The sequence below is a fragment of the Nannospalax galili genome, unplaced genomic scaffold (assembly GCF_000622305.1).
Source record: "Nannospalax galili isolate Female #2095 unplaced genomic scaffold, S.galili_v1.0 scaffold772, whole genome shotgun sequence".
Classification (NCBI taxonomy): Eukaryota; Metazoa; Chordata; class Mammalia; order Rodentia; family Spalacidae; genus Nannospalax; species Nannospalax galili.
This window is the reverse complement of record NW_008332097.1, coordinates 3,278,101-3,302,880: the sequence shown is the minus strand read 5'-3', so window position 1 is coordinate 3,302,880 and position 24,780 is coordinate 3,278,101. Positions and strand designations below refer to the sequence as shown.

General features: G+C 42.8%; 1 protein-coding gene across 4 annotated transcripts in view; it reads left to right on the top strand.

Moving 5' to 3' along the window:
* Window positions 1–2,757: 2,757 nt before the first annotated feature.
* N4bp2 (NEDD4 binding protein 2) overlaps window positions 2,758–24,780 on the top strand; it is a 108,227-nt gene continuing 86,204 nt past the window's right edge. For all 4 annotated transcript variants that reach the window (XR_003848581.1, XR_003848580.1, XR_003848578.1 and 1 more), the window contains exons 1-2: window positions 2,758–2,866; window positions 14,700–14,799. The gene's annotated coding sequence lies outside the window, so the exon portion shown is untranslated. The remainder of the gene's footprint in view (window positions 2,867–14,699; window positions 14,800–24,780) is intronic.

The following is a 24,780-nucleotide window of genomic DNA, read 5'->3' as shown; positions in this document are numbered from 1 at the left end:
GAAAACAATTTATCAGCTATTATTTAAAGAAGAGCTCCCGAGACATATTTTCCTTTGATTTGCCATATGCTATTATGGAGTAATGCTCAACCTTCTTTCACTAGGCACATATCCATAGTATGCTTAATCTGTAAAAGGTTCTGGGTTTGGTAGTAGGAATACAAGTTTGAGTGGGAAACAACCTATTTTCCAGGAGTTGATAATCCAGTGAGGGAGATTATAAATATGAGTAACTATAATTAAGCAGAATGCTGTAAATCAAAGTCATAGGACAAAAAGGCGACACAGATTACTTTTTGTTTGAAGGAAATCCTACTTAGCTTCTAAATGCAAATATAAAAAAAGCATGCTTAGAATCTAGTCACTAAATATGCCCAAAGGGGCTGTAGACAAATGGAATATATTAATTTATGAAGCTGTGGCAATTTTATTTACAAAAATCAATGACATTTTTCAAAAGACAAATTTCATTACTTCCTTAAAGGCTGGTCTCTCAACCAAAATGCCAGTACTTACTCATCTTATTAATAAAAGTGTTAGCTAGGAGGCATTTTGCCATTCCTCATAGTCACCTGGTATTTTAGAAAAATAATATTGTCACATAATCAATTATAACGAATTGTAATATAGTCAAGAGGAAGATTACAGAGAAGAGAATTTGAGGAGCAGCACCAATCTTCACTTACTCAGTATTTCAAAGATTCTGAAATTTCATCTTTGAAATTACAAGACCTGTGAGCTTGAAAGAATGAGCATGCTAAACAATCGTTTACTCCATAAATTAACCTAATGCTGTCTCGCCCTTTGAAAGATGTGTTGTACTTTTCCTATTGGCTTAGAATTTGAACCAATAAGGAAGGAGGAGCTCTTGTAACTATTCATAAAAGAAGGTTGGCATTGTGAACGCTGGTGAAGATTGCTTTGTTCTTACAGAATTTTATAGTGAAAATTTTCTTTTGACGTAGTAAGCAAAAACAATTCAGCCTGGGTTGTGTCTTGAAATATATTCTTCAATGTTACAAATTCTGTTTTATTGTTCAGATTTAAGATGTGCTAAATCCTTAACAGATGATCAAAGGAAAACCTAGAATTTAAATGCAAGTTTTTATTATCATGGTGAACATACTTCAGATGAATAAAATTAATATAAATTTGCTAGATTAGTTTGAAGTTTTTAATTACTAGGGCTCTTTCGTTTCAAAAGCGGCAGATATTACAATTATTGGTTTCTTAATAGCTGCTTAGGAGCAGGGTTAATGTTAGGTTCTCAGTAATAGATATTTATGCTTGGGATACTGGATTATCACAACTTTTTGTTTTTGACATTTAATAAAAGCCTTTAAAAAAGTGCTTGTATCAAAGAGATTTCTGAAAAAGACAAAAGAGAAAAAATTCCCTTTGAATTTTTTTTTCTGCGTGACCTAATCAGAAAATGTGCTCATCCTGAAGTCTCTGCTTGAATATTAACTGGATTTTTGAACAAAAACAACAAAATAAAAAAAATTCATTTGTACTTTCTTCAAATTTACATTCAGGTTTAAGCAACTGCCACAATACTTACAAATAATTTGTCTCTTTGATGTAGAATACTTTATCACCAGGTTATTTTCTTTTTGGTGAAAAAGAGTGAAAGAGGAACACAAAAGTAATTTCAAAGAGAAAGGAAACGCTGGATGTGGGGGGAGCTGTGGGGGGACATGGTAGTACCATCATCAATCATAAGCCAGGGTGAAATAATTTCATACTCCGAAAGTACCGAACGCTTCATGTCAGAACACAGAACAAATAAAACAGGGAAGTCAGAGTTTAGGGGGTGGAAAAACATGGAGCAGGCTTAGGGGACGGGCTAATAATCCAGGATCGGAGGAGGGGAAAGAACATGTTGCTTTTTCTTGGCACCTGAAAACTCCAGTTCCACAGGGGCAAAGGCCGCCGCAGCTCGCGCTTTTGGGCTCGGGCCAGCTTGCTCCGACCGCACGTTGCGGGCGTGGGCTGGGAGCCGGCAGCCTCCGTCCGGTCTCGGCGGCCGCTAGCCCTTTGTCTCCCGCGGGGTCGGCCAGGAGCGAGCGGCCCCGGTGGGGCAGCGCGGGGGCCGTCGCCTCGCCCCGCCGACCTCGTAGCTGCAGCCCGGCCCAGCTCCCAGTTCCTCCCTCGCCCGCCCTGGCCAGGTCGACCTTGTGTTTGTTTTGCTTTTCGGCCTGGAGAGAGCGCCGTTGAGGGCTCGACCCGGCCGCAGCGCACCCGAGCGCTCGTTTTGGCACAGTTCCGGGCCCCGTGCGGCCGCGTGGGGACCCGCGCCCGCCTTTCCCGGAGCCCGACTGGAGCGGGGTGAGGGAAGCACCGCGGGCTTCCGGAACAGCCCTCGGGTCCAGGCTACGCCGCCCTCCAGGCCGCGGCCCCGCGTCTCCTCCTGGAGCGGGCGAGCTAAGCACCCGCGGGCTCGGGAGGCCGAGGCGGGCCACGCGGTGCGGGCAGACGCGCCCAGGGGGGACTCCGGGAACCGAGCGGCAGAGGTAGTGGCCGCGAGCAGGGCGGGGGCGGAGGGCTGCGATCCACCTGGCGACGTGGCAGCCATTGTGGTCGCCGCGAGACCCCTCCCCACGCGGCCGCCCACCCGCCCTCTCGCGGCGGGCTCCTGCGCGCGGCGGGCTCCGGCTAGGCTGCTCTTCCCTGGCCGGACTGAGAGCGGCAGTGTATCCCCGCTGGGCGCCCTCGCCGCGTCTCCCCCTCCCGCGGCCGCAGCTGCTCTGCACCCCACGTCGCGCCGGAGAGCGCAGTGGCGGCGGCGGGAAAGGGTTGCGGACCCGCGGCGCTCACTCGACGACGCGGCCTGGGCCTCGACGCCCGGCTCCAGCTTCAGAAGCAGGTAAAGGCTGTAGGGAGGGAGGCAAGAGACGGGAACCGGGATGGGGAGGGGGAGAGGGCCCCGAGGGGGCGCGAGGGGAGGTCCCGGGGCGCAGAGCCAGTGCGGAGGGCCAGCGGCGGCGGCGAGCGGCTGAGCGAGCCGGGCCGGGAGCCGGACGGGGAGCCGGACGGAAGGGAAATGAGGCGTCGCGGGAGGCGGGCCCTGGCGCACGGCCCGAGGCCGGGTGAAGGCGGGCGCCGCGGCCGCTTCCCCGGCCTTCAGCGCCTGGCGAGCCTCCAGGCCGCGGACACACCCCTCCGGCACCCCGGTGTCTTCCTGCGGGGAGCCGACCTCGCGCCCCGGCGAGCACTCCGCCGCTTCCTAGGCCGAGCCTTCTGGGAACTCGAGGCCGCCTGCCCGAGCCCTCGGTGCTCCGAGAGCTGTTTATTTACGCACCTCCTCCCATCCGCACACACGCTGTCCCCGCTCAGCCACTGTGTAGGGACGTTTGCCTCCCTCGGGACCTGTGCGCCCGCGACCCGCCTTTTCCCCAGCCCCCTCGCAACTTTTCCCCCTCCTTGGGACCCTCCTCCAGCCCTTTCTCTCTTGGAGACGCAGTTCCAGCTCTGCGAATCTTGCTTGGAGAGGGAGTCATCCCAGGGCAGAGTTTACCCCTCCTGCGCTTTTGGTTACTACACTTTGATTCCCCCTCATAAGAGGGCCAGAGGAATTAAAAAAAAAAAAAAGTAGATTCCAGATCAGAGTGAGGACCAGCTGGGTTTACAGAGTCTTTCCAGCATCTGTCTTTAGGAGTCGGAGCCGATATTTGCGACGCTGACAGGTTTGTACACATTCTTGCCGTGCGGTGGTTGTAATGTCTCCATAGCACAGTTCTGACTTAGAGAAGGATTGGCTGCTTTTGCTACTCGACATCTTCCAGCCAATCAGGATGCGCGGCTTGCCTGGAGACTGGTTAACTCAGAAACGGTGGGGATTGGTTGGGCTCCGAGAAGAAAATCCCGGAGATGAACCTGGCCTCTTAGAAAACAATGATTTGTGGCTGCCTCTCTGCAGCCACTTATTTATTTTTAATACGTTGTCCTTTATTCCTTTAAAAAAGGACTTCCACTGTTTTCTTTCAAATTTGCTCTCGGTTACTCGTTTTAACCATCTTTCAGTTTTCCCTGAAAGAATGAATTATCACATGCTTTAAGAAACGTAAACATGTGTTTCTGTGCTTTGATAAGTGTGGTTTAATTTTCTTTTTGTCGTTCTGCTTTATTAAAGGTCAGAAATTAAGTTAGATTTCGGTTATCATGCCAACGTATTTATTCTTTAAATGTTCTGCGAGGATTAGGGGGGCTCCAGTGGTGGAGATGGTGGAAAGAAATGGCTGCTGCTCCTTTGCTTGGAGGCCACGATTTAGTTTATGAGAAAAGACCAGCCTATAAAACAGTAACACACCTCTCTCCACAAATCAGCACGCAGTACTTAGTGATAGCAGTTTGTGCACCTGTTGACTTTAGTCCTCTGAAGGGAGAAAGTGATAGTACTGAACTTCATAGAAACATGGCCTTAAGTTATGGCTATGACATGTGTCTTCTATACAGTGAAGGCTAATATCAGTGTAGGTGTATTTTATTTTAATTTTTTAAGATTTTTTTTTTTTTTTGGCCTTTTTGAGACAGGGTTTCCCTGTAGCCCCAGCTGGCCTGGAACTCACTATGTAAACCAGTCTGGCCTCCCGAGAGCTCACAGAGATCTGCCTGCCTCTGCCTCCTGAGTGCTGGGATTAAAGGCGTGTGCCATCAAGCCCAGTTTGTCAGCTCCGGTTTTATGATTACTAGTCTGTAGAATTACTGGATCAAAGAATCCACATTGTTGTGCTTACTGAAGCTGGTTCCTGTGTGCCAGGTTCAGTAAACCTCCCTAGAATGATGGTGGGCACATCATTGTTCTAAATGTGGATCATTTAGTCCTATCTTTTTTTATTGGTCTTTTGAGATCTGGTCTCCCCAGCTGTCAATCATACTTGATATGTAGACCAGGCTGGCCTTTATCTCAGAGACTTGCCTCTGCCTCCTGAGTGCTGGGATTAAAGGCATGTGCCACTACACCTGGCTTTTTCTTTTTGATACAAGGTATCTGGTAGCCCCTGTTGACCTTGAACTCACTATGTAGGTGAGGATGATCCAGAGCCTTGCTCTTGATAAGAATTAATAGTTTATTTCCCTCCCTCCCTTTTTTTGGCTTTTTGAAATAGGTTTTCTGGCTCAGGCTGCCCTGGAACTCATTGGGTAGCCTAGGCTGGCCCTGAACTTAGTATTTGTGGCAGTCTTCCTCACTTCCCAAATCCTGAGATTATAGGCATGAACCACCATTCTTATCTTATTTTAGAAATATTTCAGTTACATTTAAGTTATAGTAAGTATATGTTAGGATAATTTCTGGACTTTAGGCTTTTCATTATAGTTCTTTGTAGGTATATCATTTAATTTTATTATGTTACTTTCAAGTATGCTTTAATATTTAGTGTGAGGAATTCCCCCATCTTTCTTATAGCACATTTAATAAATGCTTTGTTTGTTAAATTTAAGAATTTGTTTGGGAGATTGAGCGAATAGTATTTAATTTTTCTGTTGTAAAGCAAGGCATTTAGAGGATTCCTTTCTAGATGCTGCATATGGTAGCACCTCCTTTTAATCCCAGGCCTTGGGAGGCAGAGGCAGGCAAATCTCTGAGTTCCATGCCAGTCAGGGCGTATATTGAGAACGCATTTCAAAAAACCCCAATCCCCCAAAAACCCCAAACCAAACAATAGCAACAGCCCCCTAAGTCCCTTCTGTCTTTGAATTTAGGTCTTGTATCTGGAGAACCTTCTCTTCCTGTCCTCTTACCTCTAAGCTTTCTGTTAACACAGCTTTGAGGTGGAGGTGGTGTTTGCCTTGAAGTCTTCCTATGTGCTTAGCTCTGTATCACTCAACCTTCTCCATCAACTGGGAGCTTCTTGAAGGCTGGGATTGAATCTTGCTTTTTTTGGCTTAGAACCATTCTCAGCACTCTATAGGAACGTAGGTATGAAATAGCTTTCAGCATGAATGACAGATACTTTATTTCCAAAATCATTTCCTGCCATTTCCAATGTATTTGCTGATAATTCTGTAATTTTGAAAGCTCTTTTTTGGTAGCTGGACTTATAGCTTCATGACATGTCCATTTGGATGTTCTTTCAGTACTTCAAACACATATTCCAAAGCTGTAGTCATCATAACTTTCCCAATCCTCTGATCAAAAAAGTAAATCAAACGGCCTCTTTTCTTTCTCTTCTCTGGGAAGATGAAACAAGATGGTGCATGCGTGGTAAGAATTCAGCAAATAGTATACACTGCTTGGCAGAAACATGGGCCATTTCATATATTTTCTTTCTTTTTACATTGTGATGGTTCACTGAGCTTCCTTGAAGCCCTTCTCAAATAATCTCTTGGATATTTCTTTCTCCTCAGGGCCACCATTGTATTCCATAGTCAGCATCCTCTCCCGTGGTTGCTAGAATAGCTTCCTAGCTGGTTATCCTGGAAGCAAGATGGTTAACCATCCTGCTTCCATTTTTCCCCACTGTAGTCAAGAGTAATCTAAAATGTTTGAGCAAGTAACTTATCTGCAGGGGTTTTTGGTTTTTTTGATTTTTGTTTTTGGCTTTTCATTACCTTTCTGATAAGTCTGAACTACGCTGTCAGGATCCTTAAATTTTCACTTTTACTTAACTTCATCTCTCTTTTCCTTTGTCCCTTGACTTTCAGTGAGCTAGTCTTATTCTGTTGCTTGCGTTTTTCCCTTAAGATGCCAGGTTCTTTAAATCTCAGCCTTTGTCTGTCTTGAATACATCTTTACTTTCCTGGTTCCCTCTACTTCTGTTTGTCAACTCATACTTGTCTTTCAGGTCTCAGTGTGGGTACTCTATTAATAAAGATCCCTTTGATGCAAGTCTGGGTTTCATAAGCCTCATGTTTTCTTAGGACTCTGTGTTCTCTTAAAGACATTGTAATTGCTTATTTGTCATTTCACTGTGTATTGGTTTAAGGTATAATAAAGGAAAGATGCAAATTGAGTCTTTTCTTCTTTTTTCTTTTTCTTTTTTTTTTAGAGAGGGTCTCCCTGTAGCCCTAGATGGCCTGGAATTCACTGTGTGGACCAGGCTGGCCTAGATTTCCCCTGCCCCTGCCTTCTGAGTGCTGGGATTAAAGACATGCACCCCTACACCTGACTAAATCAAGTCTCTTAAAAATATGATCTGATTTGCATGAGACATCTTTTAAAAATTTTAATTTTTAATTTTTTTGTCTTTTTGAGACAGCGTCTCCCTGTAGCCCCAGGTGGCCTGGAACTCACTATGTAGACCAGGCTGGCCTCTGCCAGAGGCCCCTGCCTCTGCCTCCCGAGTGCTGGGGTTAAAGGCATGTACCACCACGCCCAGCTTAAACATCTTAAAAATTTAAAGCTGGGCATGGTGGTGCATGCCTTTAATCCCAGAACTCAGGAGGCAGAGGCAGGCGGATCTCTGGGAGTTCAAGGCCAGTCTGGTCTCCATAGGTGAATCCAGGCCAGCTGGGGCTACAGGGAGACCTTGTCTCAAAAAGATCAAAACAACAACAACAACAACAAAAGGAATTAAATAGTAATTTGAGGACTTATAGAGAAAGAAATGAGACATTATATCTAATGAGTTTGGAGCTTGAGTAAAAAATATTCTTTGACATCTAGTTTCCATCTATTCAGTTTTCCTGTTATTAGTAAGACTTTTGAGAGTTCAAATCCCAGAAGTAGCCTGTAGGGGGAAAGTTATTGGTTCATAAGATCATATGATGGAAATTGTATAATAGAGGTGGCCCTTAGGAGCTTTTGTGGGAACTTGCCCAAAGCTGGGCCTTTCCTGTACTTATAGTCTATGAATTAGGCTTCATTGTTCCTACTGCAAAGGATGGAACCTGGTCCCTGGTAGCACAGGCTTGCTTACTTAGAGTCTCATGTTAGAGGCTTTCCCTGGCTTATGTGATCCCACTTATATGGCTAGTGCTCAGGAAACAGTCCCCTGATGGGCTAAGGGGGGTGAAGGAGTTTGGGGCAGATGAATATCCCTTGTCATTCTTAATTTATTTTTGTAGATACTTTATTTGTGGGAAAGAGACTGTATTATGGACCTGAGTATTCCAGATCCTGAAATGGTATGTTTACTATTTTAAATAAACTTTTAGAAAAAAATTTGGCATATGGTAGCATATAACATATAAATAATATACATATCTGCTTATATAGTGGTAGTCTAAGTAAATATGAAAGTATTAAGATAAAAGTATGCCTAGGGTGCTTTAGGAATTGAGCTGAAATTAGGGAGAGTGGATGACTTTCCTGAAAGAAAGTTAATTGAGCAAAGAAGTTTGGCTTTGTTGGGGTCATGTAGAGGAACCTCTGGGCTGAGCATGTGTGAGGCATATATGTTACTGGTTTACGTTGTGATAGAAACAAATGTTTAGATACAGGTGGAGTAGAGACTATGTAAATTAGGGAAAGAGGAGCCCCTGGTAAGGTGAAGGACCAGGTCATGGAAGCCCTTGAATGCATTACCAAGGAAGTAGACCTTGATGTTGAAAGGTATAGAGTCATTGGAAGTTTTCTTTTACATTTAAGTACCCATGGAATATCCATGTGGCTATGTTGGGTAGTTAACACTATTTGTGAGAGAATTCCTGCTGGAGTCAGTTATAGCTGTTGAAGCCATGAGCTTGGATAAACCTAAAAAAAGTGTGTAGAGCCGGGCGTGGTGGTGCATGCCTTTAATCCCAGCACTTGGGAGGCAGAGACAGGCAGATCTCAGTGAGTTGAGGCCAGCCTGGTCTACATAGTGAGTTCCAGGATAGCTGGGGCTACAGGGAGACCCTGTCTCAAAAAGACCAAAAACAAAAAAACAAATAAATAAAAAAAAGTGTGTAGAGCAAAGGGCTGGGAGCAGAAGCCAGGAGGAGCCACAGCATGGAAGGGGAGTGAGCAGAAGAGAAGGACTCATGAGCTAGACTGAAGGGGTCAGCTGGAGAATAACCAGTAGAGTAGTCCCCATTATCCACAGGGGATACATTCCAAGGCCCTAATGGAAGCCTGGAACTGCAGATAGTACCAAACTTTATATGTAGAGGTATCTTTTTTCTTTACTCCATATTTATTAAAAGGCTTCTATGTACAAAGCATTCTACTGATGTAAGGTGTATACAGAATATACCTTATTTTCATGATCTCAAAGTCTAGTTAGGGAATAAATAATGGAATAAGAAGGAAGGGGCCAGCAAGATGGCTCATTGGATGAAGGCACTTAGTGCCAAGCCTGATGACCAGAGTTTGATCCCCAGAACCCATGTATAGTGGAAAGAGAATATTAATTCCTGAAAGTTGTCCTTGATTTCCACATGTGCACCACGGCATGTATGCACCCATACATGCACGGCATGTATGCACCCATATATATATATATATATATATATATATATATAGTACACACACAAAATATGTAAATGGAAAAGCTTAAAAAAAATAAGAAAGGAGAAACGAAGGAGGTTGAAGGTGTGATTTAAAGGCTGTAGTGGAAATGGAGGAAATGAGGGTATATCTGTATGAAAAAAAGACAGGGTTAAATGATAGGTTTAAAAGGGAGAGTAGAGGGGCTGGAGAGATGGCTCAGCGATTAAGAAGACTGGTTGTTCTTGCAGAAGACCCAGGTTCAAATTCCAGCACCCACATGACAGCTAACAACTGTCCGTAACTCCAGTCCCAGGGGATCTGAAGGCCTATTCTATCCTCCTTGGGCATTGCACGACACAGGTACACTTACCTACATGCAGGCAATACACTCATACACATAAAATAAAAATAATAAATAAAATATTAAAAAAAATAAAAGGGAGAGTAGGTAGTGGAAGTAAGGAACCAAGGATTATTTTGCTAAATATATGGCTTGAGCCACTGGTAGGGGCTGGAAGCATCTTATGAGATTGACAAAAAAAAAAAAATTATATTACTAAGTCCAGAGGTGGTAAAGTATGCATATGAAACATAAGCATTGAAATGATTTTAGATATGTAATATATCAGGAATACTAACTGGAAGCTGTGCCTATGATCCCTTCTAGCATTGGGAAGTACAGCAAGATCAGGAGTTCAAAGTCATCTCTGCTGGCTGGGTGTAGTGGCGCATACTTTTAATCCCAACACTCAGGAGGCAGAGGTGGGCAGATCTCTGAGTTCCAGGCCAGCCTGGTCTACATAACAAGTTCCAGGCCAGCCAGGGTTACACAGTAAGACCTTGTTTCAAAACAACAATAACAACAAAACAAAACAGAACAAGTCATCTCTGCTCCATAGCAGGTTCAAGGTCAGCATGGGTTATGTGAGACCCTGTCTTGAGAAAAGGGAAGACTGTCACTGGAAGTATGTTACCTAGTATGTGTAGGTCCTGGGTTCAATCCCTAGAACCACCAAGACAGAACAAAACAAAAACAAAAAAACTAGAAGTATAGATGGAGGTAACCATGTGGAAATAATGCATATTGTTGAAAAAAAAGGGACTTGGACTGGAGGATGGCTTTGGTAGAATACTTCCCTAGTATATGGTTTTCCTGCATATGATGAAGTGTAATTTATGAATTAGGTGTGGTAAGAGATGAACAACTAATAAAAAAATAGAAAGTAGTAGAATAGTTCTAACAGCACACGATAATGAAAGTTATATGAATGTGGTCTCAAAATAAACTTTAAAAAAATTTATTTATTTATTTTTGATTTTATGTGTATATGTGTATTGCCTGCATGTAAGTGCACCTGTGTCATGCAGTGCCCGTGAAGGCCAGAAGAGGCTGTCAGATCCCCTGGGACTGGAGTTACGGACAGTTGTTAGCTGCCATGTGGGTGCTGGGATTCGAACCCCGGTCTTCTACAAGAACAACTTAACCACTGAGCCATCTCTCCAGCCCCCAAAATAAACTTTTGAAGGCTCATCCTCATCTTTGATCTTGCGCTGATAAAGCCTTATGTGAGGAGGAGGTTAAGGATGTAGGCACTGTGATAAAGTGGTAGGCTATTACTGTCCTCCATTGAACTCTGAAGAGCCACTCTTTATTTATTTTTTTTAGACAGGTTCTTGCTGTGTAGCCCTGGCTTGACTTGTTGAGGTTGACCTCAAACTTGCAGTGATCCTCCTGCCTCTCTCCGGAGTGCCAGGATCACAAGTGTACATCAGCACATTTCGCTTCCAGAGGACATTCTGAGTAGTGTGATGAATATGGTGCCATCCTGCTCCTAACCCCTAGTGTGTGAACCATTCCTTTTTCCAGCATATTTGCTCTACAGATATGCTGCCTGCCCGTCAGCCATTTGACAGTTATCTCAGTTATCAGTCAGACTCACTGTCAAGGTATGACAGTGTGTGTTTTCAAATAATCCTCATGATGCACAATGTAGGACTTAAGAATTGCTTATTTCTAGAGTTTTGCATTTAATATTTTCAGACCACTATTGATTGCAAGTAATGGAAACCAAAGAAAATGGAATTGAGAATAAGGAAGGACTAGTGTACATATTGTAGGTGGGGAGAGAGGGGCATTGCTTTCGGTCAGGGAGACAAGCAGAAGTTGAAACAGCAAATGTAAGCTACTTTTAAGAGTTTGAAATAATATATAGGAAATTGTAGGAGTTTGATCCCTCTGAGTTCAGAATTCTGGTGGTTTATCAATTCTAGGTGCATTGGGGAAATAAAATTTCCGGACAGTTCTTCCAGTTGGAATTGGAACTTCTAAGAATTTGTAAGGAAGGAAGAGGCTTTTTTGGTAAGGTGATTAGGAGGAAAGAAGTGATTTAGTAGGGGAAATGAACATGATATTTGCACAGATACATGAATATATCTGCACAGAATATGATATATGAACGATACATGCATAGTACCTAGTGGGGGAATGGATATGCTGTATGGACAGTCACTGGGGAGTACAAAGTATCCATTTTTCTCCTAACTTGTAGAACTATAAAGATCCAATAAAGCCATTTTGTCAAGGGATTCAGTTGATAACTGATTGTATAGTGTAATTAATTCAGTTAAATTTTCAAGGTTTCTATTTGAGATTTTATTGTATTTTATTTTTAAAAATATTTTTATTTTATGTGTATGAGTGTATTGCCTGCATGTATGTGAGTGCACCCGTGTCATGCAGTGCCGCAGAGGTCAGAAGAGGGCTTCGGATTCCCCTGGAACTGGAGTTAAGGACAGTTCGTAGCTGCCATGTGGGTGCTGGGAATCGAACCCGGGTCCTCTGCAAGAGCAGTCAGTGCTCTTAACCACTGAGCTATCTCTCCAGCCCCTCTATTTGAGATTTTATTGATTACCTCTCTTAGATGAAGATTTGCTTTCTCTGTTAAACCATCTCTTTTTCTTGTAGTCAAACACGTTATTCAGACTTTTCATGACTGATGTACCTAATTGAAACAGTTTAAGAGAGGAAAGGTTTATTATACCTTTTTTTTAAGTCTTTTTGAGACAGGGTCTCCCTATAGCCATACCTATCTTGGAACTCACTATGAATTCCTCCCCAGTGCTGGGATTAGAGGTGTGCATCACCATGTCTGACTCAGGTTTATTATATCCTGATTCATGGTTTTCAAGGTTTTAGCTGGCTCCACTGCTACAGGCCTTTGGTGAGGCAGGACAGCTTGGTGGCTGGAGTACAGGGCAGAAATAGTTGCTCACTTCATGGAGCTAGGAAGCAGAGAGAGAGACAGAAAGGGTCCAGGGACAAGATACCCTTCAAATGACATGCCCCTAGTGACCTACCTCCTCTTCTGCTAAGCAATGCTTCCTAAATTTTCTACCACCTTCCAAAATAGCACCAGCTAGGGACCAACCCTTCAGCATATGAGCCTGTTGGGAATATTTTATATTCAAAACTCTAAAACTTCTTTAAGTAGTTTTTTTTGTTCTGGAGATCAAACTTGCAGGGCCTTTAGGGCTTTGTACATGCTAGGTAAGCATGCTACCACTGAGCTACTTCTAGCCCTGAAATAATCAGTTATGGTAAATAGCACCTAAAATAAAATCTGTCATTCTGTTTTCTCCCCCTATTTTTTTTTTTTTTATCTTTTTGAGACAGGGTCTCCTTGTAGCCCCAGCTGTCCTAGAACTTACTATGTAGACCAGGCTGGCCTTGAACTTACAGAGATCCACCTGCCTCTGCCTCCCAAGTGCTGGGATTAAAGGCATGCGCCACCATGCCCAGCTTCTCCCCCTTTTTTAAGTGAAGGTTTGAGATAGAGTCTCACTACATAGCCCAATCTGGAGTCAAACTCACTATGTAACCCAGACTGGTCTCCAACTTTTTTTTTTAGTTCTATGAAACAGGGTCTTTTTGTAGCCCTAGCTGACCTGGGACTTGCCACGTAGACCAGGCTGGCCTCGATCTCACAGAGATCTGCCTACCTCTGTCTCCTGAATGCTGAGGTTAAAGGTGTGCACCACCATGCCTTGCTGGTCTTAAATTTTTGATTCTCTGCCTCAGCCTTCTGTGTGATGGAATTATAGGTGTGAGCCACCATACCTAGCTAAACAAGCTCAATTCTACCAGCCTTGCACCTAATACTACTTTTAGCATTCATTGACAATTTGCTTTTAGGTTTTGTTATCATTTATTTGTAAAACTAAAATGAGATAAAAAGTAAAAAATGCCACCATGCATGGTGGCGCACGCCTCTAGTCCCAACACATGGGAGGCAGAGGCAGGCGGATCTCTGTGAGTTCAAGGCCAGCCTGGTCTACATGGCAAGTCCCAGGTCAGCTAGGGCTACAAAATGCCACACATTTTTGTTGATTTTGTTCTCATTTTTTTAGTCTCTTGAACAAATGTGAAAACAGCAGGTAGGCCAGTCATAGGCATAGGGGGCAGGTGGGACTGGGTAGCTAGAGTTAGGGGGAAGAGCCACAGAAGGAGACCCAAGGGCTTGGATTTGGGGTGGGGAATGGGCACTCAAAACCATCACCTGGTCCAAGGAATGTTTTATTTCAAACTAAAAGAAGCAAAATTAATACGGACATCTTTTTTTCTCTTTTTATGATACTTTGTGATAGTATTCTACTTAAATGGAAGAAAATACATGCTTAGTTCTTTCTCTTCATAAAACCCTTTCCTGGCCGGGTGTGGTGGCACACGCCTTTAATCCCAGCACTCGGGAGGCAGAGGCAGGTGGATCTTTGTGAGTTCAAGGCCAGCCTGGTCTACATAGTGAGTTCTAGGACAGCTGGGGCTACAGAGAGACCCTTTCTCAAAAAGACAAAAAAACAAAACAAAACAAAAAAAACCGCTTTTCAAAAGGTAGTCACCTCTCTAGTGTCAAATGGGGTCTTTCTGTTCTTTTATGCCATAATTTATTTGAAATATCATTTATGTATATTAGAAATGTTTGGTCTGTTTTGGATTTCTATTTAAGACTATAATTTGAGGCCAGGTATGGTGGCACACTCCTTTAATCCCCCAGCACCTGGGAGACAGAGGCATGCAGATCTCTCTGAGTTTGAGGGCAGCCTGGTTTACATAATGAGTTTCAGACCAACTGGTGATACAGGGAGACCCTGACTCAAAAAATGAGAGACTATAATTTGAATGCTAGTGTGGTGGTGCACACCTCTAATTCTAGCACTCATGAGTCAGAGACCAGTGGATAGATCTCTGTGAATTCAGCCCAGCCTGCTTTATGTATCAAGTTCCAGGGCTATATAATAAGACCTTCTCTCAAAAGATTATAATTTGTATATAAAACATTGTATTTCCTAGTAAGAAGACATTCTGTTGGATAATAGGAAGAACTGTAGAATTTGCAGATGTCAACCCTGGCCTTACTAAACACATGGATAGCACCAATGCCAAACAGACAGTAAGTATTTTTAAAATAATAGGGGATGAATATTAAGAACTGGTGGTGGTCTAAAGACAATGTTGAGTTAGAGAATTTAAAGGACTATATTGTGGTTCCAGTTTTCCCATTTAATGAGTGTTTTAGTTTCCCTAAAATTTCACTTCTTGCTCTTTTAAGTTTACTCATTGTTAGCCCTCCACACATATTTTTTGTGTATCTTATGTATGGAACCATGTTATGAGCTAGATTTCAGTATAGGTGTTCTAGTTTGCTTTCTGTTGCTGTGATAAAACACTGACCAAAACCAGCTTGGGAGGAAAGGGTTTATTTGGCTTACAGGTTACAGTCTGTCATTGAGGGAAGCCAAGGCAGGAATTCAAGGCAGAAACTTGAAGCAGAAACCAGAGAGGAATTCTGCTTACTATGGCTTGCTTTCCTCTGGCTTGCTCAGCTACTTTTCTGTACAGCCTAGGCCCACCTGCCCAGGGATGGCACTGCTCACTCTGCTTTATCAACCAGCAATCAGAAAATGCCCCACAGGCAGGCCAACAGGCCAATATGATGGCTATTTCTCAGTTGAGGTTCCCTCTTCCCAGGTGTCTGAGTTTGTGTCAGGTTTACAAAAAGCAACCAGCACAGTAATAGGTTTTTAAAAACCTATGGCTGGTTAGGAAGAGGAAGGAACATCTACAGATAAAATTGAAAGTCAGTTTCAGTGTGGATACTCTGGGTGATCACCATCTCCAGATTCTGTCCAAGTGACGTACAGGAGCATAGGGCTCCATGCCATGTCATACAGTCCCTTTCTAGATGAGCTTTGTGTCTGCATCTGCATATTTTGAGGATCCTGTGGGACAATGTTAGAGGATACAAATCATGTAGGAAACATGTCTGTGAAGATATTATAGAAAAAAAAGTCGGTAAAACTAACGATGAAAGGCTCTGGAATAATTAAGCAAGGTGAACACTATAAGTTGCAAAGGAGTGTAGGAAATGTTGAAGGGATAGAGAGAAATGTATCTTCTTCCTTCCATTCTTTGGACAAAGGCTAATACTGTTCAGCAACTGGCTTTTACCTTAACAGCATGTCTCAGCTCTGTCTGGTTTTTCCATACGACTTTATTCTTTTTAATTGATACATAATATTTAAAGAGTATTTTTTGCCATAATCTAACCATTCTGTTTCCATTAATATTCAAGGTGTCTTCAGTTATCATATATAGTAGTTTTACAATAGATACATTTTAAGATGATTTGTTGTATCTTTTATAAACATCTTTTTTAGTGATATGCCCTTGGTACCTCCATGAAATTTTAGTATCTACTTTATCTTTATTATATGGTACACTTTTCTTTTTAGGCAGGATCTTGCTCTATAGCCTGGGTTGGACTTGAGCTCACAATCCTCCTGCCTCAACTTCCTGAGTGCTGGAATTACAGGTATGCACTCCCATGCCTGATTCATACAGTATACTTGAAATCATCTTTTAGGTAACTTAATCTTCAGTAAACAAAGATTATGTTTGTTCTTGGTAGCATTTGTTCCTGAGGGAGATGTTTTCTGGTCTTGTCTGGGATGAAGCTATGTTTGGGCCATGTAAGTTTCCTGTATATTTCTTATAAAGAGATTTTTTTTTTTTTTCCTATGAGATAGGTTCTTGTGTAGACCAGGATGACTTTGAACTTTTGTCTACCTGCCTCTACCTCTCCAGTGCTGGGATTGCAAGTTTCTGCCACCATACCCAGGTTTTATATGGTATTGGCTATCAAACCCAGGACTTTCGCCTGCTAGGCAAGCACTCTACCACCTGAGCTATATCCTTAGCCCCAATACTTTGGCTCTTTAAAACCATTCAAAAAAGGACTCTTGGGTGGCTATGCAGGATGATTACTGCAAATTAGAAGCCAGTCTGGTCTGCATAGCAGGTCTCATAGTGAGACCCTATTGCACACATAGAAAGATTATCAGATTAAAACTGAATATTAAGATAGAAGCTTTTGGAACATGTGTATATGGAATTCATGTTCATAGTAATATTTTATTTGAGCCAGGCCTTTCACATTTTTCTGCAATACAGCAAACCTTACCTGTTCTTATTTTCCATATCTTTTTAGACTATACTCTCTCATTTAAGACAGACCTGTATATGAAGAAACTACAAACTTGCTTAAACTTGTCTTACCGAGACTCTCATAGAAAAAGGAGGACATAAGATTAGATGATGAATGAATTAGATATGAGTACCACTTAGAGTACAGTAAGTGGGATTGATGTAAATTGGATATGTAAAGTAAAACTGGTAATTGATAGTTCAGCTCTATTTTATACATCAGAATTTCCCTACTGTACTAAACATTGTTTGGGTACTGTCCTAGTTTGCTTCTCCATTGCTGTGAAAAATACTCTGACCAATACCAACTTGGGGAGGAAGGGGTTTATCTTACATTTCCTGGGTCACAGTTTGTCAGGGAGCCCAAAGTTAGGAACTCAGGGTAGGAACCTGGAGGCAGGAGCTGGAGCACAGGCGATGGAGGAATTCTACTTACTGGCTTGCCCCTGCTCAGCTTGCTTTCTTATGCAACACAGGCCCACCTGCCCAGGGGTGGCACCATCCACAGTGGGTTGGGCCCTCCCACATCAACAATCAAGAAGATGCCCTACAGACATGGCCACAGGCCAGTTCAATTGAGGCAATTCCCCAGTTGAGGCTCCCTCAACCCAGGTGTGTCAAGTTGACACTAAAGCTGTCCAGCACAATTGACCCCTTGTCAACTTGACACACAAACACATCACTATTAAACCACAACCTTTCCAATTCTTGTTGCCAAGATATATTATCACAACATAAGACAGTACAACCTTAAAAGCCCCACAGCCCCCCCAAATCCAAACACTTAAAAAGTCCATAGTCTTTTTTAAAAGTCTCTTAACTGTGGGTGGGCTTCTGTAAAATCCAAAACAAACACTGTCTTATTTCAAAAGGGAAGAATTTGGCACACCTAAGCAAAACCAAAGTCCAGCAAAGTAGCTCAAGACTGGACAACTGGGATTCACTCATGATCTACTGGGCTCCAAAGGGTTCTGGCAGTTCCACTTCTCTGACTGCTGTCCACAGCTCACACAACACGTCTTGTAGACCTAGGCCAGCTCCATCCCATACCTACTGCTGTCCTTGGTGGTCGTCCCATGGCCCTGGCATCTCCAAAAATGCCAGGCTGAAACTGAGGCTACATCCTCACCAATGGCCTCTTCTTGCCTCTTGGGGTGCAATGCCTCAGATTCTCTCCATGACCTCTTCAGTCCTGGGGTCTTCACTGCAACTGAAGCTGCGCTTTCACCAATGGCTTTTCCTGGCCTCTCAGAGTGCAAAGCCTCAGCTGCTCTCTGTGACCCCTTTACACTTTCAACACCAGAACCATGCAGGAGACTCTTACACATTACCAAGTCCTGCTTCCAGCTTGAGATAGAGGCTCGGATCCCTTCTGTGAGCTAACCTGAGGAAATACCTCCCTGGAGGTAGAGGCTTGGATCCGCTCCATGAGCTGACCTGAGGAAATACCTCCCTGAAGACTTCATCACAACGATGTTGGTCTCTTGTTAGTAACAGCTGATTCTTCAGCCCCAGCCTATCAGAACTCACAGATTCTCAATTCAAAATATCACACAAACATCCCTGATAGTCTCCACTTCCCTTTGAAGCTTCACAAGACAGGCCTCCATAGTCCACAACTCTTTCAACATAGCTGTTCCAAGCTCCACAGTAGCAAACTCTAAGCATTTAATGGCTTTCCCAACCCAAAGTTCCAAACACTTCTACAATCCTCCAACGTTAGGTCTGTCACAGTAATACCCCACTCTTGGTACCAATTTCTGCCCTAGTTTGTTTCTCCATTGCTGGGGCAAAATACTCTGACCAATACCAACTTGGGGAGGAAAGGGTTTATTTTATCTTACATCTCCTGGGTCACAGTGCATCAGGGAGCCCATGGTAGGAACTCAGGGCAGGAATCTGGAGACAGGAGCTGGAGCACAGGCCATGGAAGAACTCTGCTTGCTGGCCTGCTCCTATGGCCCCTACTCTGCTTGCTTTCTTACACAACACAGGCCCACCTGTGCAGGTATGGAACTACCTACATCAACAATCAAGAAGATACCCCACAGATATAGCCACAGGCCAGTTCAACAGAGGAAATTCTTCAGTTGAGGCTTCTTTAACCCAGGTATGTCAAGTTGACTCTAAAGCTATGCAGCACAGGTACTCAGACTACTCATATGTTGATGTTGTTCCATACACGGGACACACAGAAAGAAAAGAGAGGGAAAGAGAAATAGTTTGCAAGCTGGGGAAGTACAGAGCGAAGTTAAGATTTACCTTTAATTTCCAGCACTTGAGAGGCAGTAGCAGGTAGATCTCTGTAAGTGCTAGTCCAGATTGGTCTACATAGCAAGTTTTTTTCCCCAGATTCTAGAAAATACATATATTACATTATACTTGGAAAATGTAAAAGTAGTAGCATATTTTTAAAAAAGCAATGTATAATATATAAAATCACTTCTAATATTTTGCCCAGAAATTTCCTTTATAGTTTGTTCTAATCCAGTTCCATTTAGATATCTGTATGCAGTTTTACTTTGTGTCTTGCTTTCTTTTTTAACATTGTCTTAAAACAAAAAAATATCCTGGGGCTGGAGAGATGGCTCAGCAGTTAAGAACACTAGCTGCTCTAGAATTAAAAAAAAAACAAAAAAAAAACAAAAAAAAAAAACCTTATTGACCAAAAGCTATGCCTGATGTTAAGGCCTGTAATTTCAGCAGGTTGGGAGCCTGAAGTAGGTGGATTGGAAGTTCAAGCGCTGACTGTATTTGAGTGACTTTAAGACCAACCTGGGAAGCTTAGTGAGACCCTGTCTCAAAATAAGTAAAAAGAACGCTCTGGATATAGCTCAGTAGTAGAGCGGTTGTCTAGCATGTATGAGACCCTAGGTTCAATGCCTGGCATTCCAAACACAAACAAACAAAATTTATCACAAATATAGACCTATTACTGTTTTTGTTTTATTTTATATATTTTCTTGCTGTGTTACCCATAGTCTTGAATGCTTGGGCTTATGCGATTCTTGTTCTTCAGCCTCTGTGGTAGCTGGGTGTACAGCCACACCTCATCCAGCTCAAAATGTAGTTTTTGACTGCATTTGTATAGATCTAAAGATACGGTACTATATCTGTCCTGGTTTTTGCTTAACAGTATGTGCTGGATAGCTTTAGTGTCAGCTTGACACACCTGTGTTGAGGGAGCCTCAGTTGGGGAATTGCCTCTATTGGACTGGCCTGTGGCCATGTCTGAGGGGCATCTTCTTGATGAGTGATGGTGGGAGGGCCCAGCCCACTGTGGGTGGTGCCACCCCTGGGCAGGTAGGCCTGTATTGCATAAGAAAGAAGGCTGAGCAGGGGCCAGGGGAGCAAGCCTATAAGCAGTGTTCCTCCATGGCCTGTGCTCTGGCTCCTGCCTCTAGGTTCCTGCCCTGAGTTCCTGGCTTGGGCTCCCTGATGAACTGTGACCTGGGAAATGTAAGACAAATAAAACCTTTCCTCCCCAAGTTGGTAGTGGTCAGAGTGTTTTATCACAGCAATGAAGAACAAACTAAGACACAGTAAAAGCAACTTGATTTTAAAATGAGCAAGTGATGTGAATAGACATTTCTTCAAAGAAGATATACAAGTTCTAATGTATGTGTAACTTTAGCCAACATTAGTTGTTAGGGGAATGCAAATCAGAACTAACGATGCCAAACTAGAAAACTAAATGGCCATAGTTAAAAGAAGGGCAGTAACTGGTATTGGTAAGGGTATAGTGAAATTGAAGACCTCATACCTTGCTCCTGGAAATCAAAAGTGATGCACCTGCTTTGAAAATAGTCTGGTGGTTTCTCAAAGGGTTAAACAGTTACTGTATAATTTAGGAGGTAGATTTGATCAACTCTAAAAAGGTAGAAACTGAGAATGGCACAGATTTCCTTTCCTCTTTTCCTCTCCATTCTCATTCCCTCTCTTCTTCATTCCTAACCCATGCCCTCCCTTTCTTCTCTTCCTTCCCTTCCCTCCTTTCTTCTCTCCCTGTCTTTTTCCTTCCTTCTTCCCTCCCCTCCCCTCCTCTCCTTTTCAAATATTAATGTGCTAGCTGTGACCTCTGATACAATGTATCAGAAAGGTTGTGGCAAGAACCCTTACTCATTTATGTTTGGAGAGGAAAATCTTTTAGCAGTTCGCAGCTAAATATAAGGACGTTTTTGCAAGTGCTTTTAACAGTTTCTTTTTATTTCTAGTTTGTGTAGTTACCATGAGTACATTTTGATGTTTTTTCAAATGTGCTTTCTGTATACACTGAGTTGATAATGTGATTTAAAAAATTTTTAATATTAGAAATTGCATTCATTAATTTTCAGGTATTAAAACAATCATGTTATTTTAAAAATTTTTTATGTGAGTGTTTTGCTCACATGCATTTAAGTGTACCCATGTGTGCAGTGCCCACAGAGGCCGGAGAGGAAATGGAACTGAAGTTATGGATGGTTATTAGCTGCCATGTAGTTGCTGGGGACCAAACCCTGGTCATCTGGCAGTGCTCTTAACTGCTGAGCCATATCTCCAGCCCCATAAACAACCTTATAGTCTTAAAATAAATTGATGCATTTTTTTGGGGAGTCTTTTTGAGATAGGTTCTCCCTGTAGCCCCAGCTGGCCTGGAACTCACTATGTAGACCAGGCTGGCCTTGAATTCACAAAGATCCACCTGCCTCTGCCTCCCGAGTGCTGGGATTAAAGGCGTGCACCACCATGCCTGGCACTCTCTTTTTTTAAGTCACTAATAGCTTATAATAATAGTTATAGTTTGGATATGAAGTGTTCCCCAGAGGGCTCATGCATTGAAGGCTTAGTCTCTAGCTGGTGCAGTCACTGAGAGGTGATTGGGTCTGAGGGCTCTGATTAATCAATGGATTAATCCACTGATTGATTCATAATTTGATGGTATTAATTAGAAGTCGGGAAACTAAGAGGTGGGGCCTGGTTGGAGGAAGTGGGTCACTGGGTAGGGGTCACATCCCTGTAAAGAGTATCCCCAGCACTTTCCTCTCAGTCTCTCTCTAGCCCAGATGCTGTGAAGTCAGCAGCCTCTTCTATTACATATTGCTGCTGTCCTGATGATCTGCCTTATCATAGGGCCATAGCAATGGAGCCAAGTGACCAGGAACTGAGGCCTGAAACCATGAAACAAACTACATAATTCATCCCTGAAGTTGTTTATCTCCTGTATTTTGTCATAGTAATGAAAAGTGACTAATACATTAACATATTACTTAAGTGTAATTTGTCTATTAATGTTTTACTATATATGCATACATATATATTTAGGAATATTGTTTTTATTAGTGAAATATTCTTATAATTTTAAATTTTCTTTTAATGCCTTTGCAAATTTTGTTTTCAGGGATAGGTTGACTTAAGCAAAGTGCTAGAAAGTATCTCTTTTTTCTCCTTCCCTCCCTTTTTCCTCTTTTTCTTTCTTTTTTTTTTTGTGACAGGGCTATCAACCTTGAACACCGAATGTATCCCAGGATGGCCTCAACTTGAAGCATTCAGCCAACTTGGTTGGTTGGTTGGTTGATTTGTTTTTAAGAGAGGGTCTTGCTATATTGCAAAGCCTGGGCACATGTGATCTTTCTGCCTCAACTTCCTGAGTAACTGGAACTAAGCTATGCCCCACTGCACCCAGCTTCATTCATTCTGTCTCCATAATATTTATTATTTTTTATTTTATGTATATGAGTGTTGTATTAGTTACTTTTCTGTTGCTGTGATAGAAGCACCATGACCAAAGGAACTTATAAAAGTAAGAGTTTATTTGGCTTATGGTTCCAAAAGGGCAAGAGTCCAGCATGATGCCGAGGCATGGTGGCAGAGGTGGCTGGAGCAGGAGCAGAAAGCAGAGGCTCACATCTTCAAACAGGCACAGGAAGCATAGTGTGACTGGAGATCTGGCAAGGCTTAAGAACTCTGTAAGCCTGCCCTCAGTGACATGCTTCTTTCAGCATGACATCTTATAAGCCTCCCAAAATAGCACCATTAATTGGGGACAAAATGTCCAAATACTTGGAACCTATGGGGGATATTGTCACTCAAACCACCACACTCAGTTTCTGTTCTGGTCTGGCTTTGATTGCTGTGACCAATACCAACTTGGGGAGGAAAGGATTTATTTGGCTTACATCTCCCGGGCACAGTTTATCAGGGAGTCCATGGTAGGAACCTAGAGGCAGGAGCTGAAGCACAGGCCATGGAAGAATACTACTTACTGGCTTGCTCCCCTGGCCCTTGCTTGCTTTTTTTTTTTTGGAGACAGAGTCTCCTTGTAGCCTCAGCTGGCCTGGAACTCACTATGTAGATCCTGCTGGCCTGGAACTCACAGATCCACCTGCCTCTGCCGAGTGCAGGGGTTAAAGGTGTGCACTAGCACACGTGACTCAGCCCACTTTCTTACACAATACAGAACTACCGACCCAGAGGTGGTACCACCCACAGTGGGCTGGGCCCTCCCACATCACTCAAAAATAAAAAAAAATAACCCACAGACATGGCCATAGGCCACTCCAATGGAGGAAATTCCCCAACTGAGGTTCCCCCTCTACCCAAGTGTGTCAAGTTGACAACTAAAGCTATCCAGCACCTGCGTGCATGAAATGTACTGAGAGGTCAGAGAGGGCATTGGATACCCTGGAACCGGAGTTATGACTGCTTGTTAGCCACCATGTGGGTGTTGGCAGTCTAACCCAGGTTCTCTAACAGAGCAGCCAGTACTTTTACCTGTGAAGCCATCTCTCTAGCCCTTTCTTTTCTTTTTTAAAAAACTTAAAATTATTTTTATGTGTATGAGTGTTTTGCCTGCATGTAAGTGCACCTGTGACATGCAGTGCCTGCAGGTGTCAGAGAGGGCATCAGATCCTCTGGAACTGGAGTTACAGATGGCTGTTAGCCAGCATGTGGGTGCTGGCAACTGAACACAGGTCTTCTGTAAGAGCAGCCAGTGCTCTTAACCACTGAATCATCTTTCTAGTCCCTTACTTTTCCCACCTACTTTTCCCTCTGTTTTGGTCTGTCTGTCTGTCTCTCTTTTTCTTTCTTTCTAACATGATGCCAGTTTATTTTTATATGTTTTTTAGTAGCATATATTAATTTCATATAATAATGAGGTTCTTTATATTATCATACATGTACATAATATATTTTGAGCATATTCACCTCCAAATTACCCGCTCTGGTTCCCCTTGCACTCCTGCTGATCCTGTTCTCTTCCCAGATGGTCTCCTTTCTACTTTTATGTTCTTCTCTAGTTATATTTATTTATTTTGTAAACAAATGAGCATGTGAATTAAAGTTACTTACAGGAGATTGGATGAGGGGTTATTTACAGGCATGTGGTCAGCTTATATATATCATCTTCTATTCATGATTTAAATTGTATCTCACAGGGTTGAGTTGTATTTGGTTTAAAATATTTCCTGGTTAACATAGTGAGTTCTCCACTGATGCATATGTAGATATATATATGTATACACACACACACACACACACACACACACACACTTTTCTTTTTTGTCTTTTTTGAGATAGGGTTTCTCTGTAGCTTCAGCCCTCCTAGAACTCACTAGGTAGACCAGGATGGCCTCAAACTCACAGAGATCTATCTGCCTCTGCCTCCCAATTGCTGGGATTAAAGGCATGCGACAACACACCTGCCTAGAAGTATATTTTTTAACTTTCAAGAAATTGAGATATATATCTATATATGTATATCTATCTCTATATATGTATATATCCATCCCACCTCCCCCCATATATATATATATATATTTTTTTTTTTTTGGTCTTTTTGAGACATTCTCCCTGTAGCCTCAGCTCTCCTGGACTCTCTCTGTGTCGACCAGGATGGCCTTGAGCTCAC